General features: G+C 50.4%; 1 long non-coding RNA gene across 3 annotated transcripts in view; it reads left to right on the forward strand.

Moving 5' to 3' along the window:
- Nucleotides 1–18,477, forward strand: part of LOC105093249 (uncharacterized) — a 127,776-nt gene that overhangs the window by 12,427 nt on the left and 96,872 nt on the right. The gene's annotated exons all lie outside the window — the stretch shown is intronic.

The following is an 18,477-nucleotide window of genomic DNA, read 5'->3' on the forward strand; positions in this document are numbered from 1 at the left end:
CTCTCCTCGCTGCACACTCTGCTGCCTGGGATATTTCCCTCCGACAGCCCGGTCCGCACAGCCCAGAGCCTGAGGCCAAGGGCAGACACGTGCCCCTGAACCCGAGCACGGCTGGAGGCGCTGCCTGCTGCACCCCCCTCCCCCCATCAGCTTTATTAACTTGAACGCAGCCTTGGTTTTGTGTTTCCTGGCGTCCTGGCTCCTGTCTCCCGGGTGTTTATACATTTCCTTTGTTACTTGAAGTCAGGAAGAGGGGACAGATGCCCGAGCTGTCATTCTTCATGTGGGCCGTCATCTGGACCATCTGCATGGGGGCCGGGATCTTGGCATCCCTGCAGCCCTGGCTCCCTGGGCCCTTGGGGCCGCTACTGTGTGGCTTGGGCACTCATAGTGTGACCGGCGAGAGGTGATCAAGACGGGAAGCCATTTCCTCAAGGGTGCTTGAGAGCGGTAAAGTGCAGGTCTCCGTGAGGACATTTAAAACATTGTCTTCATGTATTCTGCAGCTCCAGGGACTTGCACTGAATCTTGCAGACCTGTTAGGAATTACTTTAGTTAGAGGCATGATGTGTCTGGGGACAGTGCTCATGGGAGAATTGTTTCTTATTGAGCAGCTTCAAATAGCACTTGAGGTAGGTTGGTTAGTAACAATGTTGTTTAAAATCCATGTATGTTTAGGTGTTGCTGCATAATAAAGCACCCAGGACTTCATGGCTTCTTCAGTCAACGACTGATCACATCCCTTGATTTGGAGGGTCGGGAATCTGGGTGGGGCTCCACCGTGGCTTCTTGGGGGCATTCCGCCGGCAGGTGACCTGGGCTGGAGGGTCCTGGTTCGCTCCGTCACGTGTCTGGCGCTGGTTGGGGTGGTAGAAGCTGGGGTCTCCTGGGCCTGTTGACTGGAGCACCTGGTCGTCATGTCTCCCGCGTGCAGGGCTCAGGGCCTGGAGAGGATGTCCTAAGAGTCAGGAGAGGAGAGACTTCTCCAGAGACCTAGGCCTGGAGGCCAGCACAGAGTCATTACCCCTGTCTTCTCTGGGCCAGACCAATCACGGAGCGGCCCAGATTCTGGGGTAGGGGACGCTGGCTCCGCTTGTCAAAGCCAGAGTGTTCAGAGGGGCTTGTGACCATCTTTATTCTGCTCTTGGGATGTGTGTGTGTGTGTGTGTGTGTGTGTGTGTTGCGTGTAACATCAAACGTTTAGTCTTTTTATTTGGTGTCATGTTTTAAAATTGTCCTTTTCTTGATCTGGGCACAGCAGTAAAATGTATGTCCTGAACTTTCAAGGCTGACAGACCTAAGAAGTATTCTGAGTTCCTAACTCATGGTCTGACAGCTTTCCCAGGCTGTGCTGCAGAAGGAGACTGATGAGAACACGTTAGGTTACACGGCAGCTTCTCTGAAAGGTTCAGGGCGGCTGCACCACTGTAGATGCCTTTCCTGGAATGGTGAAGTAGCCGTGTGCACGTGAGTTCATATGCCGACGAGGCAGTGAAGTAATTTCATCCACCTGCTAATGAACGCTGTGTAGAAGGCAACTCCTCCAGTTATTAGACTCCAGCTGATTAGAACTTGAGTGTGAGTCTTACTTTTCTAAGTCAGAATTCTGCAAAATGGATTGAGTTTTGAACATCTGATAATATTTTGGATTATATGCCATTTGCCAAAAAAGTGTTATGTTTAAAGAGGTTATTTTTCTAATGTGGGTTTTGTTTGTTTTTTGGTGGAAGCTTATGGGTATTGCATCAGTAGGGTGTTTCATTTTAATCGGCTAAATTCTTCATGCTCAGCAGAGACAGGCAGACATTAGATGGGGTGATGATGGCCACCCTCTGTGGCGTGGAATGAGGGTGGCGCTGGAAGTGGGAGACCCCGTCCCTTGTGTGGTGTCTGTCCATCCCTGAGTGCCCCCATTGCGGGGGCATCTCCTTATGCTTTTGGGTGATTAAATGGAGTTTTCAAGGGTGGTTTGACTATATGTTAAATTCACTTTACTCATGCGGTTGAGCGCCCAGCCTTTGGCCAGGGTGCAGCTCCACTGCAAGGCTCTAAATGTGGTTCATTCAGATTTGCTTAAAATGAGATACTTGATGTGTAATTGGTAGGTGTCAGGCTTTGGGAATGAAGCTGTCCAGCCACTGCTTGTCGAGTGTGTCTGCTGCTCACGCCCCCTCCCCCTTGTGTGGTGACCCCCACATGTTCCCAGCGGGGAGGCTCCCCCAGGACAACTGTCATTACCACACTCTCCAGTCCGTGTGGTCCGCTGGCCCTTCCAGGTAAAAGTAACCTGTGTTGGCCTGAAAACTGGCCCTGTCCCCTTCCCCTTTGTCTCCAGCACGTCTCTCCAGGTCCTGATGGGTCACCTCTCCAGTCTCCCCAGAGTTGTTCTGTTTCCCAGCCACCTTCACTTCCTGCATGGCGGCCCTGGCAGGGAGTCGCTCTCACCTCGGCCCCTCCGTACCTTCCTCTGTCCTGTGCCCAGAGCTATATGCCTTTTTGCTCAGAGTTGGAGGCTTGCGCTGTCCCAGGACAGACGGTCTCCTTTCCGCCCCCTAGGTGGCATTCCCTCTGCCTGGCACCACGTGCTGCTGTGCGGCCCTGGAGATGTCTCTGTCACCACCCTCCCCTCCCCCCACCCACAACCCAGGGAGGGCCAAAAATAGACATGTCCAGTTACTGGGATATAAAGCATCACTGTGCACACATGTGCTTCTTGAAAGGAAGTTTATAATTTCTACTGTTATTACATGTTTTATTACTTGTAAATAAAATTGGATACACTTTTAAGAAACACGGCTTGTGTGTCCCGTCAGGAAGGATTTCTGGCGTGTTCCTTTTGCTTGCGGTGCAGGTCCCAGCCCCCACCTCCAGGAGGACTGCTGTCCCTGCTGACAGCTGTGGCTTGACACTCTGGGCTTACTGCGCTCAGATGTCACCATGAAGATTAAGTGGGACATGCAGGTTGCAGGTGGTGGATGGCTTTTCCATAAAGTGTACAGAAGAGAGTGAAATTTATCCTTTGTGGAAAAACTGCATGACAACTGTGACTAATACTGGAGTTAAGTAAGAAATAGTCCTGGTGGTGAGGAGCCAGACTTCTTTGTCTTTTGTAAGTGAACCTGAGTGGGTATTCAGGTGTGTGTTTGGCGTTTGCTGTCCTCTGGGGCGTGGAGTCTGCCTGGCGTCGCTGACAGGGCAGGCGCTGCCGTGCTAATGACAGTGTCTGGATCGAGTGCGGGAAGTGAGCTGGTGGCTTGAGCTGGGTATGTGGGACACTCCTGTTTCCTTACTTCCTTCTAAGGGTTGGCAAGACCGTTCGGGCCCCGTTCTGTCAGGACTGTCCTCGGCCCTGTGCTGGGCACAGCGGGAGGTGCGTCGGAGTGAGAGCAGCAGGGCGCCTTCCACGTGGCCGAGCCTCCGTCCTGGCGGGTCACCGGGGTGGCTGGACGATGGGCAAGTTGGGGGCAGTTAGACAGCGGATCCGGGCAGTTAGGTGAAGCTGTCAGGCGGAGGCCTTGGAGCCGTCCACGTGTAGCCCTGGACGGTGTCTTGGATCTTCCGGCTCGGCCCCGTCCGTGTGTTGGGTCCTGACGGGTGAAGTGTGCCGACCCATCCCCGGCGCTGCTCTCTCCCCCAGGAGCTGGAGTGGTTCTCCAGAGGATCGTGTCCTCCCACCACAGCCCCACGGTGGCTCCCAGCACACCTTCCGGAGGGAAGTGCGGCAGGCCTTGGGCCCCGTGGCACCATCACTGCTTGGGGGTGCCGGCTGTGGCGGCAGCAGGCTCAGTGTCTTGGCAGCTTTGCAGGGGGTAGGTTTGGAGGTGGAGCCGGGAGGGGACGTGTCTGCCGGGCTGTCAGGGCTGCCCGGGCTCAGCTCAGGGCGCCCTGAACTGGCAGGTGGTCTCCTGCGTGACAGGTGCTCACTCTGAGTGGCGTAGGACCTCATAAAGTGGGCGTGTCTGGCCAGATTTAGGAATGATCTCACAGGAAAAGAGCTGTTTTGTGTTGACTGACTAAATGGAGGAGCAGCATTTTGAAGGAGAGTTAGGCCCCCGGTTCCTTCCAGTAGAATGATTTTCTGTTCTGTGATGCTCTCAAACTGTCAGCCAGAGTGTGTGTGACTGGGTGGCGTCTGTGCCCCTGCGCACGTGTGGGTCCGTGTGCACCACGTCTGCGTCTGTGGGAGGTGGGGCGGGGGTGGTTCCTGGACTGGGTGAGCTCTCTAGTGAAGACTTGGGATTTATTTTTTAATTAGAGGCTGTCTGTTGGTGTCTCCCAGGTAATAAATGATTCTCTTATGCAATTCAATGGATGAAAGAAATGCAGTTTCTGTTTGGCTCATTAAATCTTTAAAAATTCATTTATACTAGAGTATGTTGCTGGAATATTTAGAAAAGAGGTTTATAGTAAAACTTCATTTTTTTCCCATTTTGTTTATATTCACTCAGCTATAACTTGATTTTTCCTGTTTCACGTACAGACTTCTCATTTACTTAAACTGCTGCATTGCATGAATGCTGGCTCTGCGGCAGGGCAGCTCTGGGGACGTGGGGTGGGGCGGGGCGGAGGGGGCGGGCAGAGCCTCCCTGTCCCCACCGCCACTCAGCTGATCCACGTGGGTGCTCTGCTCTTGCCAGGGAAGTAGTTTCAGCCTCTTACCCTCTTGTTTGCGTGTCAGCTCCGTTACTGAGCATGGCTCCTTGGGGATCTGACTGGTAAATTAGCGCTGGCGGAGGAAGTGGGAGACAATGCACCAGTGTTTTATTTAAACAAACACATGCTACAGTGTATTTTATTGGATTTTGTCCTTTGAATGAGAACACCAGGAGTAATCCTATTACATCCTAGAAACTGCTTGCTCTGCCAGATTACAGGCTTCAGGCTGTGCGGCCGAGTCTTCGAGAGCACATAAGTCTTTAATAAACAGGGCCGTTTCCAGGTTCATCAGTAATTAACCGGGGATATGACAAGTTTATCCCAGCCCAGCGCTGCGGCGTGTGAGCCGCCTGCGCCCGCAGACGAAATCTGCCTGTCGTTAACGTACAGGTGATACTGTAGAACATAAGTCGCTGAGAGTCCCGCCAACCAGAATAGTCTAAATCTGAGTATTTCTTCTCAGTCTGAGTTTCTGTAGGTTTGTGTGTATATAAACATAGATGCCTTTTAAAAATAGTTGAAATCATGTTGTATGATCGTTACTACTTATTTCACGTGATAGATTCATGTTTGCCCGTGTCCTTTAAAAAATGGTCATAATGTTAAAGGCCATATGGCGTTTCCCTGTGTGGATATGTACATATTTATCTAGCTATCTGCCTGTTGTTGGCAATTTGTTACCCTGTTTTTCACCACTTAAAAATATTGTAACCATTTTAGCACATAAAAGTTGGTCCAGCTTGGATTATTCATTTAAATTAGGTGTGTAGTGACTGGGTGGGGAGCCCTGAGCTCCAGTGTGCGTGTTTTGCCATGTGCCGGTGCATGCCTGGCTGGCCCGGGAGGGTCTTCCTGCCTCCTCCAGGGAGACCTCCCGGGTCGGTGGGTGCACTTGCATCCACAGCTGTGAGTCCCTGGGCCCAGGAATGAGGGCTGCAGCCTCCTTTGATAGTCTGTCCGCTGGGCTGTAATACCAGCACCCCCTCTTTGGAGATTAAATGAGAGACGTGTGTGAAGGGCGTGGCGTGCAGGCTGCCCAGTGCAGGCGTTTGGTGCTTGGCAGTTGTGGCGCGGGCGATGGCTCTTACGTCCGGGGTGTTGATTCTCCCATGTTAATGGAGCCGAGCAGTGGCTTTGGAGATGGACAGTAACCATGTCAACTTGTCACCCACTTTCAGAGAGACACACAAAGTGCTTCCTTGAACTGAGATTCTGTGTAAAACAGTTTGGCAGCCAATGTCTCGTATTAAAAAAAACCAAAAAGACCCAACACAACTCTTTTTTCCCTGAGGACGCTGTGTGGGTGGAATGCATCGGTGTCCTCGTGCCTAGATGATGGCCCACCGCGCCTTACGGACCCTGCAGGCGTTAGTCTGCACAGCACGTGCCCTTCTGCTCTGTGCTTTGGGTGACATTTTGGGGCCACATTTTCCACAACGTTCCCTCCAGTCTGACAGGATTATGATGGTGAAATTTGTTTTTTCTCCACTTAAGGACGCACACATTTCCTCTGCCTCTGTGTCGTCTCCCAGGATCCCTTCCGTGTTGACTGAATGCAGGGATGCTGAGGTCATGCTAAGGTCTGCACCGTGGTTCCTCCCGCTGCCTGCGCGCTCCCAGACCTCACGTGGACCAGTGATGAGGTCCTCTGGCCGTGGCCGTCCCTGATAGCTCTCCTCTGCCCGCTCCCCTTCTCAGGGAGATGGCTGTGTGAGCAACACTGAGTCTTTTGTTAAGATTCTGCTGTTGGAATCGTCACTGTTTTGTCCTTTCTTTTGAGTGTCACGTTCCCGTCGTACGTGAAGGCTGTGTCCTCGTTACCTGCTGAGTTTGGATGCGTCTGTGCTGGTTTAGCACTGGTCTTAGGAGCTAGGTTTTATCTTTGTGTTCTGGACATGTGTAATAGATTTATAGGGATTTGTGTTAGGTTTCCAAGGATTGAAAGAGTTGTGAGAGACCTAGTGGTTTTCAGGTCCGTGACTCCAGGCTGGGTGCGGTGCTGGTTTTCAGACTGCTTGCTTTCGAGAGCGTTTCCCAAGCCTTGCAGCCCCGTGCCCCGGTTTTGGTGTCTGATCCTTCTGAAGTAGGGATGCACAGTAGTCACTTCTTCACTGAAGTCTCATGACAGTCTCGGACTTTTGGAGACAAATCTGTATGTGCATTTCGGGAAACAGGTGTGCACAGGATCCTAGCTTGTGAAGTGGCAGGGAGTGTGAGCAGTGGGTGGATTCTGGGTGGATGTTGGAGCTGACGGGTGTGGCTTTCCCGCTGTCCCTCTCTCTCCGGCCAGCGCCTCCATTCCTCTCTAATCCCCGGAGGTAACGAGACACCTCTGATTGTCATTCCTTCCTGTCGCCTGCCCCCCGGGTGGCAGTGGTGTTGCCTGCTTTCAGAATGTCAGGACTTCACTGCCCCTCGGAACCACTCGCGTCCCCTTGAGGCTCTCACCAGTTGGGGTGGGAGTTTGTTTGGGCTCGTCCAGCATCAGATGCTCTGCTGTCACTTGGCCACTTTTCGTGAGTGATGGTGGGTAGCACTTTGGCCAGAAGAAGTGGTCGACAGACGGAGTCAGTTGGGTTGTCCTTAAGCTGCTACAGAAGAATGGATTTCAAAATGCAAAGTTAAGGAAATAAGGGGCAAACGATTAAAATCAGGGATTTAGATTTCTGGGGTTTCAGAAGCATAACTATGTGATGCTTGTGCAAGTTTTTGGAGATTGAGGTTGTTTGCGATTTGAGAAACCATTCATTTTTAAAAGGCTAAAATCATTCCTCATTCCTCACTTGTGTGTTTAAGTAAAAATGTTCCCTAACATCCCAGGTGGCTCGACTCTGGACTGGAGGATCAGCCACTCCCCTGAGAGCACTGGCCGGTACTTTCCACATGAGAGTCTGTAGAACTGCAGTGCCTTGTCTAGCATGAGACAGTTTAGTATTTGTTCCTATAAATTAATTTAAATTCCAATATCCACTGTAACCATTTCCAGCAGTTATAAGGCAGTGAGGAAACTTAGTTGGTGATTCGATTTCTGGAACCAGCTTTCCAAAGAGGACATGAAGGTGAAGTCTGAGGAGTGGGGACCAGTAAAGTTACTGTTGTGCTGCGTTTATTAGGAGGGTTGCACGCCCATGAACAGTTACGTTCCTACTCGACAGTGCGGGAAGTTCGGGATGCCTCCCCAGTTCCACGAGAATAGGTAGGTGAGACAGGGAAAGAAGAGGGAGGAGAGTCTTTGAAAAGTACATTTGGAAACACCAGGAGCCGGTTCTCTCCGCCGAGACCTGCTCTTCTGTTAACACCCAGGTCTCTGTCGGGACGTCTACCTGGGCACTTTTCTCCCACTGTTCCGTGGCGGGGCGGAGGGTGGGGTAGGGTTTTCTGTGACTTTTAGGTCTCGCCATTTATGTTGTATGGCTTGGGCTACTATTAACTTTTTAGAATCCTTGCTTTAAATATTAAGAGGGTGTTTATAAGAAGTGTAGCACTCTCAGGAACCACTTATGAGGTGCACATTTTACATTCAGTAAATATGCTTCCAAGTGGTTAAAGAATGCACTGAATAACTTGGAAACATACTAAAGCAGTAACAATACTTGCTTTAGAGTGATGGAGTATGGTGGCTTTCCTTTTTTTTCCTTAAATTTTTATAGTGTGATTGGTTATGTTTTTGTGATACAGTAAAGCTCTTTACTCTTATTTTCAGTGTGCAAAAGGATTTATTATAGTCTTAAATAATATACACCCTGAGGCAATATTCCGCGTTAAAATTAAAGTCTGTCAAATATCTAAGAGTTCAAATAAATGTACTTTAGAGAGAATATTTAGAAACCAAAATTTTTAGATGGGACTTATATCATTTAATTTGTTATACTCCCCAAATTAATTCTTTTTGCCTATTCTCCCTTGGATTAAAATAAGTTCACCTTGATCCATCAAACCTTAAGGTTTAGCACTCCGACAAAGATGGTATCTTAAAAGGTGTTTTAAGCTAAATAATGTTTAGATGCTTACTTTCAGTCCTCCTTGGAATCAAGCTGGCGTATGGGGCAAACAAGTTGCCCTTTGTGAGCTGCCGTGCTGGGGGGTGACTCCTAGTGCTGCAGGGCTTCCGAGCAGCCGGCTGGAGCGGCCAGCTCTGAAATGGTTTGATGTCTTTGTGAGAATTGCAGTTAATTAAAGGAACTAGTGTGGGGCTCATCTCCCCATCTGAGGTTGTGAAAAATGGAGCTCCTTAAGGAGACGTCTGAGCCTGGGGGTGGCTGGGCACGCCTGGCTCCCTCGGGGACGCTGGTCCTCCTTCAGGACGTGTGCAGCCCTCAGAAGCTCCCCAGCTCCCCTGCTCCCCCCGCGCCTCTCAGGCCTGTGGGGACAGCAGGTGCTGGTCTCCACGCTGCTGGGCCACACTGCGTCTGGGTTACACGCTGGCCTTAAGTCTGGCCGCCGCAATTTGCTGGGGACTCTGCTGTGATGAGGGGGGTGGGACTCCAGAAGCCAGTTAGGAGGATGACTGAAGGGAAATTGTATCCTAATAGTGGAGGCAAGGTGTGTCCCCTTACTCTTGTCTCCTTACAAGTAAGTCAAAAACAGCTAAAAATTGCAGCAGGTATGTCACAGTTTCTCAGTAGGTGCCAGGTTTAGGCCACCTTTTAAAATGCTCAAGCACCGTGAAGAGAGATTCCACTGACTATACAGTTTTGTTTCTCTAAAAAGTCCAAAAAACCCCTCTGCACTGCCGTCCTGTAATCAGGCCTGGGTGGTTGGTGTTTGCTGGGTGCACCCCCTCCCTCCCCGCTCAGGCCTTAGCTCCTCCCCCACAGAGACGTGGACTCCGGCCCTGGGTGGCGCCCCGAGTCCTTTACACTCTGTACGCGTGGACGGTGCCCAGCGGTGCTTCTTGTCTGTCCTGCTCCCCTCCCCCGCTTTCCCTCCCAGAAACCATCATTTATTGGAGAACAAATAACTTAAGGTGAACGTCTTAGAGGAAAGGGCATTGTGCATGTGCAGCATGAGACCCCGCCTTGCTCTGACGTTCTGTCACAGCGTCATGCCAACCTTCTCCTAAAAACACCATCAGACTCTTGGTTTTAAAGGCTTTTGCCTGTTAGTTTCCCTTTGGAATCAAGCATTAGCTGTGAGGGAAAGCTGAAATCTGGCCACCTCTTCTGTTTTCTGAATGTGGAGACCACCAGAATCCAGTACAAAGACTGGGAAGTGTTGAAGCGTGGACAGGAAGCACCAGCTGCCCCAGTGAAGCACCGCGGCTCACCGGAGCCCGGGTCCGGGTGGGAGAGGGAGCGCTGCCACAGCCGCCCCGCGGCCAGCCGGCTCCGGGAAACGCCCGGTGTCGTCCAACTCCTGGATGCCCCGTCCTGTGCACGTGCGGGCGCTCTGGGGGGTTGGGGGGCTGCCCCGGCCCCCGAAGGTGTGGAGCGGCGCTTGGGTGCTGAGCTGGAACTGGGAAGCGGGAGAGGGGAGAGTGATCGGCCCCAGGTTCAGGAAAAGTACAAAGTGAACGGAAGTATTTCCTTTCACGTGTCGGAAATCCCGAGTTGCCTGTATGTTTCCCCTCACGGCTGCGTGAAGTGGCGTCTGGCAACCTAGCCCTGACGCGGAGTTTCAGCTCCCTGGCTGCGTGGCGTCCTGAGTGCTGGTTCTCGGTGTTTCCTTACTGCGGTGCGTTGTGTCTCGTGTCTGCGCTGGGCATTGGTCTTTGTTAATTTAGCCAGAGAAGCAAAGCAGAAACAGCAGTGATTTTGAATTACAGCTCTCCCCCTTTTTATTTTAAAAAATACAGCTTCTGTAGGAGCCGTGGCAGGAGAAAAGAAGGGACGTGCTGTGTCCCTGGGGATCAGACAGGCAGGAGACCAAAGATTTCAGTAATGGGTCCCAGTGGAGTCTTCACAGCAGAGCAGGATTTCCTCCTAGTGTGATTCTCAGCGACCTCCAAGATATGGTTCCTTAGCACAGCCCTCGTGTGACCTCTTTCTGATTGCAGGCCTGTAATAATTAGATGTTTATCTCCAATTAATATCTATTGTATTAATAGTGCAAAGGAAATGCTTGTGCACCTTGTCATGTAAATCACTGTCTTATAGTCTGCATCATTCCAAAAGTGTTTTTTTTTCTTTTTCTGAGTAGGTAAGGTAGGTAGTTTTTTTTTTATTTTCTAATTTTTTAAATTTTTAAATTTTTTCAACAGAAACACTGGGGATTGAGCCCAGGACCTCGTGCATGCTAAGCATGCGCTCTACCACTGAGCTATACCCTCCCCTCCAAAAAAGTGTACTGAGAAGGCCGTTGACCAGGAGTTCTTCCAAAATCCAGTACTTGGGCTTGCAGAGAATTGTTGTCCATTGTTGGAAAACATTAACATCTCAGGGAAGAAATGGAAAACCAGGGAAATATTTGGTGGTTGGTTTTTGAGGTTAGGTTGAAGGCAAAGAAATACAAAATATGTATCACCAACTTTTAAAACTGTTCCTGTAGGAGATGCAGAGTCAAAAGAAGTGTGACTGTGTTTTTGTGTGGTGACTGTCAGGTACACGGCATCTCCTGAGCACAGAGGAGGCTGGAGGCAAGAGAGGGGGAGAGGGTGATGGGGGCTGATGCCGCGGTGGCATTCATGTCATTGTTTGCTCATTTCTAAGCCTTTGGCTCCTCAGCTGCAAGGGATCAGAGAAGTCGGGGACCCAAGGAAACCACCGAGGAGGTTGCCCTTGTGTACGAGTTCCTCTGAAACAGGCACATCTTCCCGAAAACCCCAAGGGGGAGAGCCATGCTGAATTTTTTTCGCACATGAATCTCCTCTGGATGGTATTGGCAGTTTTACATGGTACGTGATTGCAACGCTTGTAAATGTCCATGTGCACGTCACTCCAGAGAAGCAGTGAGTCCGGTGGGTTCTTGCAGAAAATTCAGAGAGCGGTGATCTCTGCGTGGCCGCTGTGTGTTACTGGGGCGGTGGCTCTGCCTTCACATGGGTCATTGCTGACTGACGGCACATACTGTGTGTGCTGTAGGGTGCCGGGTTTTCCTGAGTCGGAGCCTGACAGCTTTGTCCATTAGCTGTAATTTGTCCATCCCCGGTGGGCAAAAATGCTGGTGTACCTGCCTCACCATAAGGAAGCGTGATGGGTGAGGAGGAGATGCGTTTTAAAGAGGCTGCACTGGGGAGAAAGTCACACTAGGTCTTTTAAACAGCAAAGTCTTTATTAAAAATAGTTTGTCGTTTACATCAGCTCAGCATGCATACAGTTCCCCACAAAGCTGACAGCAGGTGGTAGAGCCCGCAGATCCGAGATTGTGTCTAAGCACGGAGGCCTTCTGGGCAGCGTGGACGCACTTTCTTCACCAGACGCTCTGGGGAGAGGGGTGACCCCCATGGTGCGTGCACTCTGCTCCGGTCCCAGTAGCCAGTTCTGAGGGGTAAAGACTCTTGGTGGAAAGGCTCTGTCGGCCTGATCCTGCTTCATCTCACCCTGGTGCTTGTCACTCAGCCTGAGGGACCGGGCCTCCTCCCGTCCGTGGGAGGCTCCCAGGTGGTGAGACTGAGGCAGCAGAGACACTGCTACCTGCTGGGCAGGTGGCTTTGAACCCGCTGCTGTCTTGTGTCTGTCCTCAGCCAAGGAGTGTAGAATCAGACAGACTGGTAATCAGAACTGGGGGTCACCTGGTGGCTCCCCCCCAACCTGCCCACTTACAGGGATGCCTCGAGACCCCGCAGGCTGTGTGCGCTGCCCAAAGCTGCGTGTGCTGGCTGCGAGCTGAGTGACTTTGGCTTCAGGTCTGGGTTCAGTAATGAAAAGGTACTTTGATCTCCGCATTGAAAAGCTACTGGTTCTTGTTTCTGAGTGTGGTTTTGACCGGCTTGAACACCCGAGGACATTCACCCATCCATTCAGTTCCCCATCTAATGTAGAAATACAGTAACAGCAATGTGGGAAGTTACAAGCAGTGCTTTGTAGGCATTTGGCACAGTATTACAAACACGAGGCTGGTTTCATGGTCCCGGCCTGAGTGGTCCCAGGGTAGGTCACGGCATCCCTGTCTCCTGGTGATGCTCCGAGGCCACTGGAATCTGCCATGCCTCCTCCCCTCCCCCAGCTCTGGAGGCACGTGGACCTGGGGTTCAGAACCGCTTCTTAGCTCTGGGACCTCAGGCAAGCTACTCAGCCACTGAGTTGCAGCTTTTTCTTTCTTGAAAGGGCTTGGTGCTGCCGATATCTGGAGGGCGCTGGGCAGCAAGATCTAGGTCCGAGCCTCCTCGTGTGCAGCCTCGGGGAGGCCAGCCCCGCTCGGCCTAGTTTTCTGATCTCTTTCTTGTTCTTACGATCAGGATCTCAGGGAATCAGCCATTAGGTGATTGATTACGGAATCGGCATCTCTTCCTGGGTTCCTGGTGCTAGGGATGTGAAGACGCCCCCTCAGAGCCCCCGGTCCAGTGAGAAACCCTGGCAGCGGGGTGGAAAGCGGTGCAGAGATGTAAGCACCACGTGCCCTGGGGCCCAGGGGAGGCCGCCTTCCCTGGGCTGGTGGCAAGTGAGAACCCGTCCAGGGACGTTGCCGTGGAGGTGGATTGGGGCGCGTCCACCGGGAGGAGAGGGACTGACCCGGGAGGGCAGGGCCTCGAGGGAGGGCTGGCTGTCAGGCAGAGGAGTTTGCACCTGCTCCTGTGACAGCTGAAGGCTCCACAGTGGGGGAAGTTACACAGAACTACTGAAAATGCCTTGGAAATGTCCTGGTCTTTTATTTTTTAATTTTTTTGGAAGGAGAGGGAAGCTACTCATTCTCTGCTCAGTGCTGTTTCTTTTCCAGCTTGAAGTTGTGCTGTGAAAAAAGACGAGCAGGAACAGGACTGGTTCTGTCAGCCTCTGCCACCCAGGTGGCCCGCCTCTCCTTGCTCCAAACGCAGCCAGAACCTCACTTTCCTCCTCTGCTGGCTGAAAAAACCGTCATCCTTGCACTTCCGCTAATTCGGGGCTTTGCCTTCCTGACAGAGTTCTTTGCGGTTTGCGCCCCATTTGTGTTTCCTTCTTGGCTGTGTGCCTGCCCCTCCAGAGTTCAGAGACACTGTTTTATAACCGGAACTACCCGGTTAGTCAGACTCATGGCTTTGGGTGTGCGGTCTTTCTCAGGCTGTCGTGTTTTATTGTCTCCTGTCCTACAAAAGCAGTGGTCTTTTTAAAGTGCAAAATGCACCTTTTCTTGGACTTTTCAGAGTCAGGTCTCTGAGCCGAGAGATGGTACCTGCTGTGCGTGTTATGTCCTTGTCTTGCAGTCTGTACTTTCAAAACTGGGTGCTTCCAGGTTACTGACTGCCTGACTGATTGGTTCTTGTTTAGTCCAGATTGTGGGTGAATTTGATTTTCTTCGTACTTTTCCAGCATTCGTCCGATGAGCTACATTACTCTTGTTAAAGAACAAGTTGTGAATTGCAGAGAAGGAAGCCGAGGACGGTAGCGCCTCCTTCTGCTCCTTCAGGGCAGGTCGAGGGTTCTTACGACGCACGTGTAATTCTAGAGTGATACCCCGAGGTTTCCCTTACTTCTTGATTCTGCACAGATTTGTGGTTAGATATAAGAAAGTTCCACGCGTGCATGTTTGGTTTCTCTGGACAGTGAGTGGGGCACTCTCCTAGCAGTGCTCCATTTTGCTTCCCGCTGATTTGCACCCCAGCTTCTTCCTGCTGCCACAAGTACATGCATTTCCTCTTGTGATGCATTTTCTGAACAAAGGGTCCCTTTGACTGGCAGCCCGCGTCCCTCGTGTTTGTCCAGTTGTGGTCCTGCAAAGACATTGGTTCCTCTGGCTGCTCAGTCTTGGTCTCAAGGGGCATAAAGGCTGGAGAACTGCTGTGTTTTAAGCAGCTTCTCTGCCCCACGACCGTGACCTACTGGGTGCCATGCTCCCTTTTTCTAGGTTGTACAAGTCTTCAGAATAAAGGGATTTTGGAGTTAAAAAGATTCCTCCTCTTTTCCCTCAAAGTACATTTCCTTTCTCTGGTTGGCACTTGTCTCCAGAGTGGTGATTTTCACAGTGTAATTACTGACGAGCCTTCAAGGCCGACGCAGTTCCTTGGGCTCTTCCATTTCATATGCTTTCATTTAAAAAAAAATGAACTTTTAGCAGTTACTGAAATTTGGCATCTGTTACTGAAAACTTAGTGTGAGAGTTGAGTTCAGTATTTTGAAGCCCAGGTGTCACTTAGTCCTGGACGAGGCCACACAGCAGTGACGGGTGTGAGTGTGCAGCTGATTTTCCTTCAGGTAGAACTCGAGAGGGATGTCGTATCAGCACAAGGTCAGCGTGGTTTCCAATGGCTGCATTTGTTTTGCTTCTGAATTGTAAATTCGTCCACTTGGCATCATCCTTACCAGTTTACAGTGCATTGTGTCGTGTGCATTTAACTTACGCTAACTTAATTACAAATGCTTGCTTAAAATTAATGAATAGTATGTGTTTTTTCCATGCAGCGTTCCCTTGTACGAGCCAGGCTTCCGGCGTTCAGCCAAGCAGAGGGCGGTCCCTCCAGGAGCACAGGAGGGCCCAGCAGTGCTGGGCTCTGAGAGAGAGAACCCGCACGCAGAGCCACGCGTGCTGTGCCGTCTGCTTAAGTGATTTTCAAGGATAATTTTGTCTTAAACTTAGCCTCGCTCTTGGAAGCCTGTAACAGGTGACTCTGCGCGCTTTGGTGTGACTTCTTCAGCCAGGTCTACGGGGTGAGGGGTGTGCTGGGTGTGCTTTGCTATCAACAGGAGGGGATGGTGATTTTCTTTTTTTGAGGGGGAAGGTAATTAGGTTTATTTTGTTATATTATTATTATTACTTTAATGGAGGTGCTGGGAATCGAACCCAGGACCTTGTGCATGCTAGGCAGGTGCTCTACCCCTGAGCTACCCCCCCCCCCATAATTTTCTAATGAGAATTTAAGTTAGGTCTGCTTTGCTGGCCCTGTTTCGCGGGATGTGTGTTTTCACCCTCTGTTTGTACAGGGACTGTCCAGGCTTGTCACTGAGTGTGTTCTCTGTCGGGAAGCACCGGTGGTTGGGGAAGGTGGGCTGGGTTACAGACACTGAGAGCAAAGCCGTCTTTACCCCCGGAGGTGGGAGTCCCCTGAGTTGTTTACCTCTGAGCGTTCATCCAGCGGAGCAGTGATAGAATTAAGTCTGTATCATTCTTCGTCTGCTGCGAAGGCTTCTCATGGAAAACGCAGGGCACTTTTGGGCACTTTGACTCCGTCAAATTAATAAGAAGACCATTGCGAGCCCAGCGGGTGCTTGGCCAAAGGACTCAAGTGGGTAGTTTAGAAAGGAGGGAATTAACGAGTAAAAAGCCATGGAAAAATGTTGAATAAACCAACTATTTAAAGACCCATAAATTTAAATATTGCCATTTATCTTACTAAATCGACGAAGCAAAAAGTGCACATAACACACACCCAGGGCTGCAAAGTCACGGTGCCCGTGCGTTTGGGCGTGTTTGGAGGCTGTCGTGCCCCTGTGCAAAGTGTGCGTCACCTTTTGAAAAGCAATTTGGCAGGATTATCAGGGCCTGCAGAGCCTGGGATGTTGCCCTGTGTGGTGTCGTTCACCCCTCGGAGAGTGAAGTAACGGGTGGCGGTATCCAGCCGGCATTGTCTACATTCTGAAACTGTCAGAATGACTTCAGAGGTGTGACAACAGGAAAACCGTTCCGTAAGCCACAGCTTATCCATTAGAAGAGACAGTATGTAGCCAGTAAATGGAAAGGCGATAGATAGCAAAGTGAAAAAAGGTTATGCTAGGTTAAGTGAAGAAAGGTACCAAATTAAACGTACCTGCAATTAGAACGATGTCGAACAGGCTGTAACCAGGGTGACACCCGAGTGTTGCTTGTTGGAGGGTGGGGAGTCTATAGACGCATTTTCTGTCTTTTGGTTTGTGGTTAAGAGCTTCATCAAGGTAAAGAAGAAATTAAGGACTTAGACGCAGCTATGGTTGGGTGAAAATGAGATGCGAGGGTGACTTTATTTGTAATCCAGGGGACTGCGTCAGCCCCTTTGATGTGCCTCCTGGCTCTGCTCACGGTTCGTCTGCTGCGTAAATGGTGTTGCTCTCCTAGCTGCCTCGGTATGAATGGGAAGCAGTTTTGGTAGTTAAATAACATGTTAAGGCCACATTTTGAAGCTCACATTCCATCTGCTGAGTGTGTCTGTTTTTGTAAAAGTATTTATTGCAGCTTCCCTGCTCTGTTGAGAATACAAGCCACAGAACCATGTAGAAACAGATTTTCTAAGTATTTTAGAGTAAACCTTTGACTCATCAGATGTTTTGACTCCTACTCCTCATTGTGGGCCATTTTTATTTCTTTGTTTGCAAAGATTCTGTCCTTGGAAGCTGTCAAGTTGATACCCACATTTAACAACTGATCTGTGATTGAGGTACCAGTGACTCACGCTTCTTGGGGGAACGTATTTAGCACATTTTCCATAGTACGCATCTCAGAGATACTCAGATAACTGAGGCCACGCGTTTTGGGATGAAGGCTGAAATTTGCATGAATGCTTATTCATGCAGTGTGGGTGGATCTTAGCCAAAAAGAGGCGTATCTACTCCATATATTAGTGACCTCCAGGTGTGTCTGTTGAATGTGTGTGTTTTCCTTGCTGTTCTAGAGGAGGCTTGAAGTTGATTTACAGAAAATACACTTTGACAAGCATTTATGGAATCTTTCGATAGCTGTTTCCTGTCGTGAGGAACCATGGGTGCTGTATTTTCTGCACTTTTGTTTGTGGTGTGTGTTTGGCAGGGCTTTCTTGAATCAGCAGACAGTGGTCAGTCACGGTTTGAGTTTTTTCAGTTAAATTTACATCTACCGAGGAGCCTCCTCGCTGACTGAAATCTGCGTTTTGGAGGAGGAGCTGAGCTCTGCTCCCGGCAGGTTCTTTCCCGCGTCTCTTCAAATCTTCTTTTTTTATTTGGCCTCTTTGGTTCTTTACTTGCTGGAGTCTCTTTATGTAATAAGTGAAAAAAGGAAGCCCCGTCTCTTGATTTCACAGGTGTGTGCTGAGCACTTAGCTGCCACCAGGCATTGTGTAAGGTGCTGGGACAGTGTCCAACACCAGAGTACTTTAGAGGGATTTAGAAAGTAAGATTAATCTCCGCTTTTGGGATATAGTAATTGGCATATTATAAGGCCTGAGTTTGGAAAATTAGTGAGGGGACCACTATCCTCATACATATAACACTGTCGTGAGGAAAATCTCAGTGAAGGACCCTTCCCTGCTCCCTGCCTCCTTCATCCAGAAATTTACTTAGTTGGGTGGGTTTTGGTACCACCTTGGAAGACATTCCTTTCACTGCGTTTACTTACTCCCTGCTGTATTTCCCTGTCGGACGTGTCATGTTACAGGGTGCGCAGTGCCATCCTCACCCTGAGGAGCTCGCCCACCTGGCAGGAGAGAGGAAGGCGAGCGAGTGCCCCTGACCGTGAGCCCTCTCAGGGCTCGCGAGGACTCAGGAAGCCGGTACTCACCTTCTGTATCCCTGAGACATCGAAAGCTTCTCCCCTGCCCTCCTCCAGGGCTGGTGCTGTAGAAATATTGCTATTTAGAAAACGTTTTACGTGTGAAACTTGGCATCTGAGTAGTGATACTTCCTAATGCTGAGGAAACCTACGTGGCCCAGTGGCAGCTGTGAGGTCTCGTGTGTCTGCAGGTGGCATTTCCGAGCCGACCCGGAAGAGCCGACAGGGTGTGTTTCACTGGATTCAAGTAAGACGGCTTCCTTTCATTTTGAATCATGACTGCACGGTGGAATAAAATGTCCCGCGAAAATACTGGAA

Source organism: Camelus dromedarius, chromosome 26, assembly GCF_036321535.1.
Source record: "Camelus dromedarius isolate mCamDro1 chromosome 26, mCamDro1.pat, whole genome shotgun sequence".
Lineage (NCBI taxonomy): Eukaryota > Metazoa > Chordata > Mammalia > Artiodactyla > Camelidae > Camelus > Camelus dromedarius.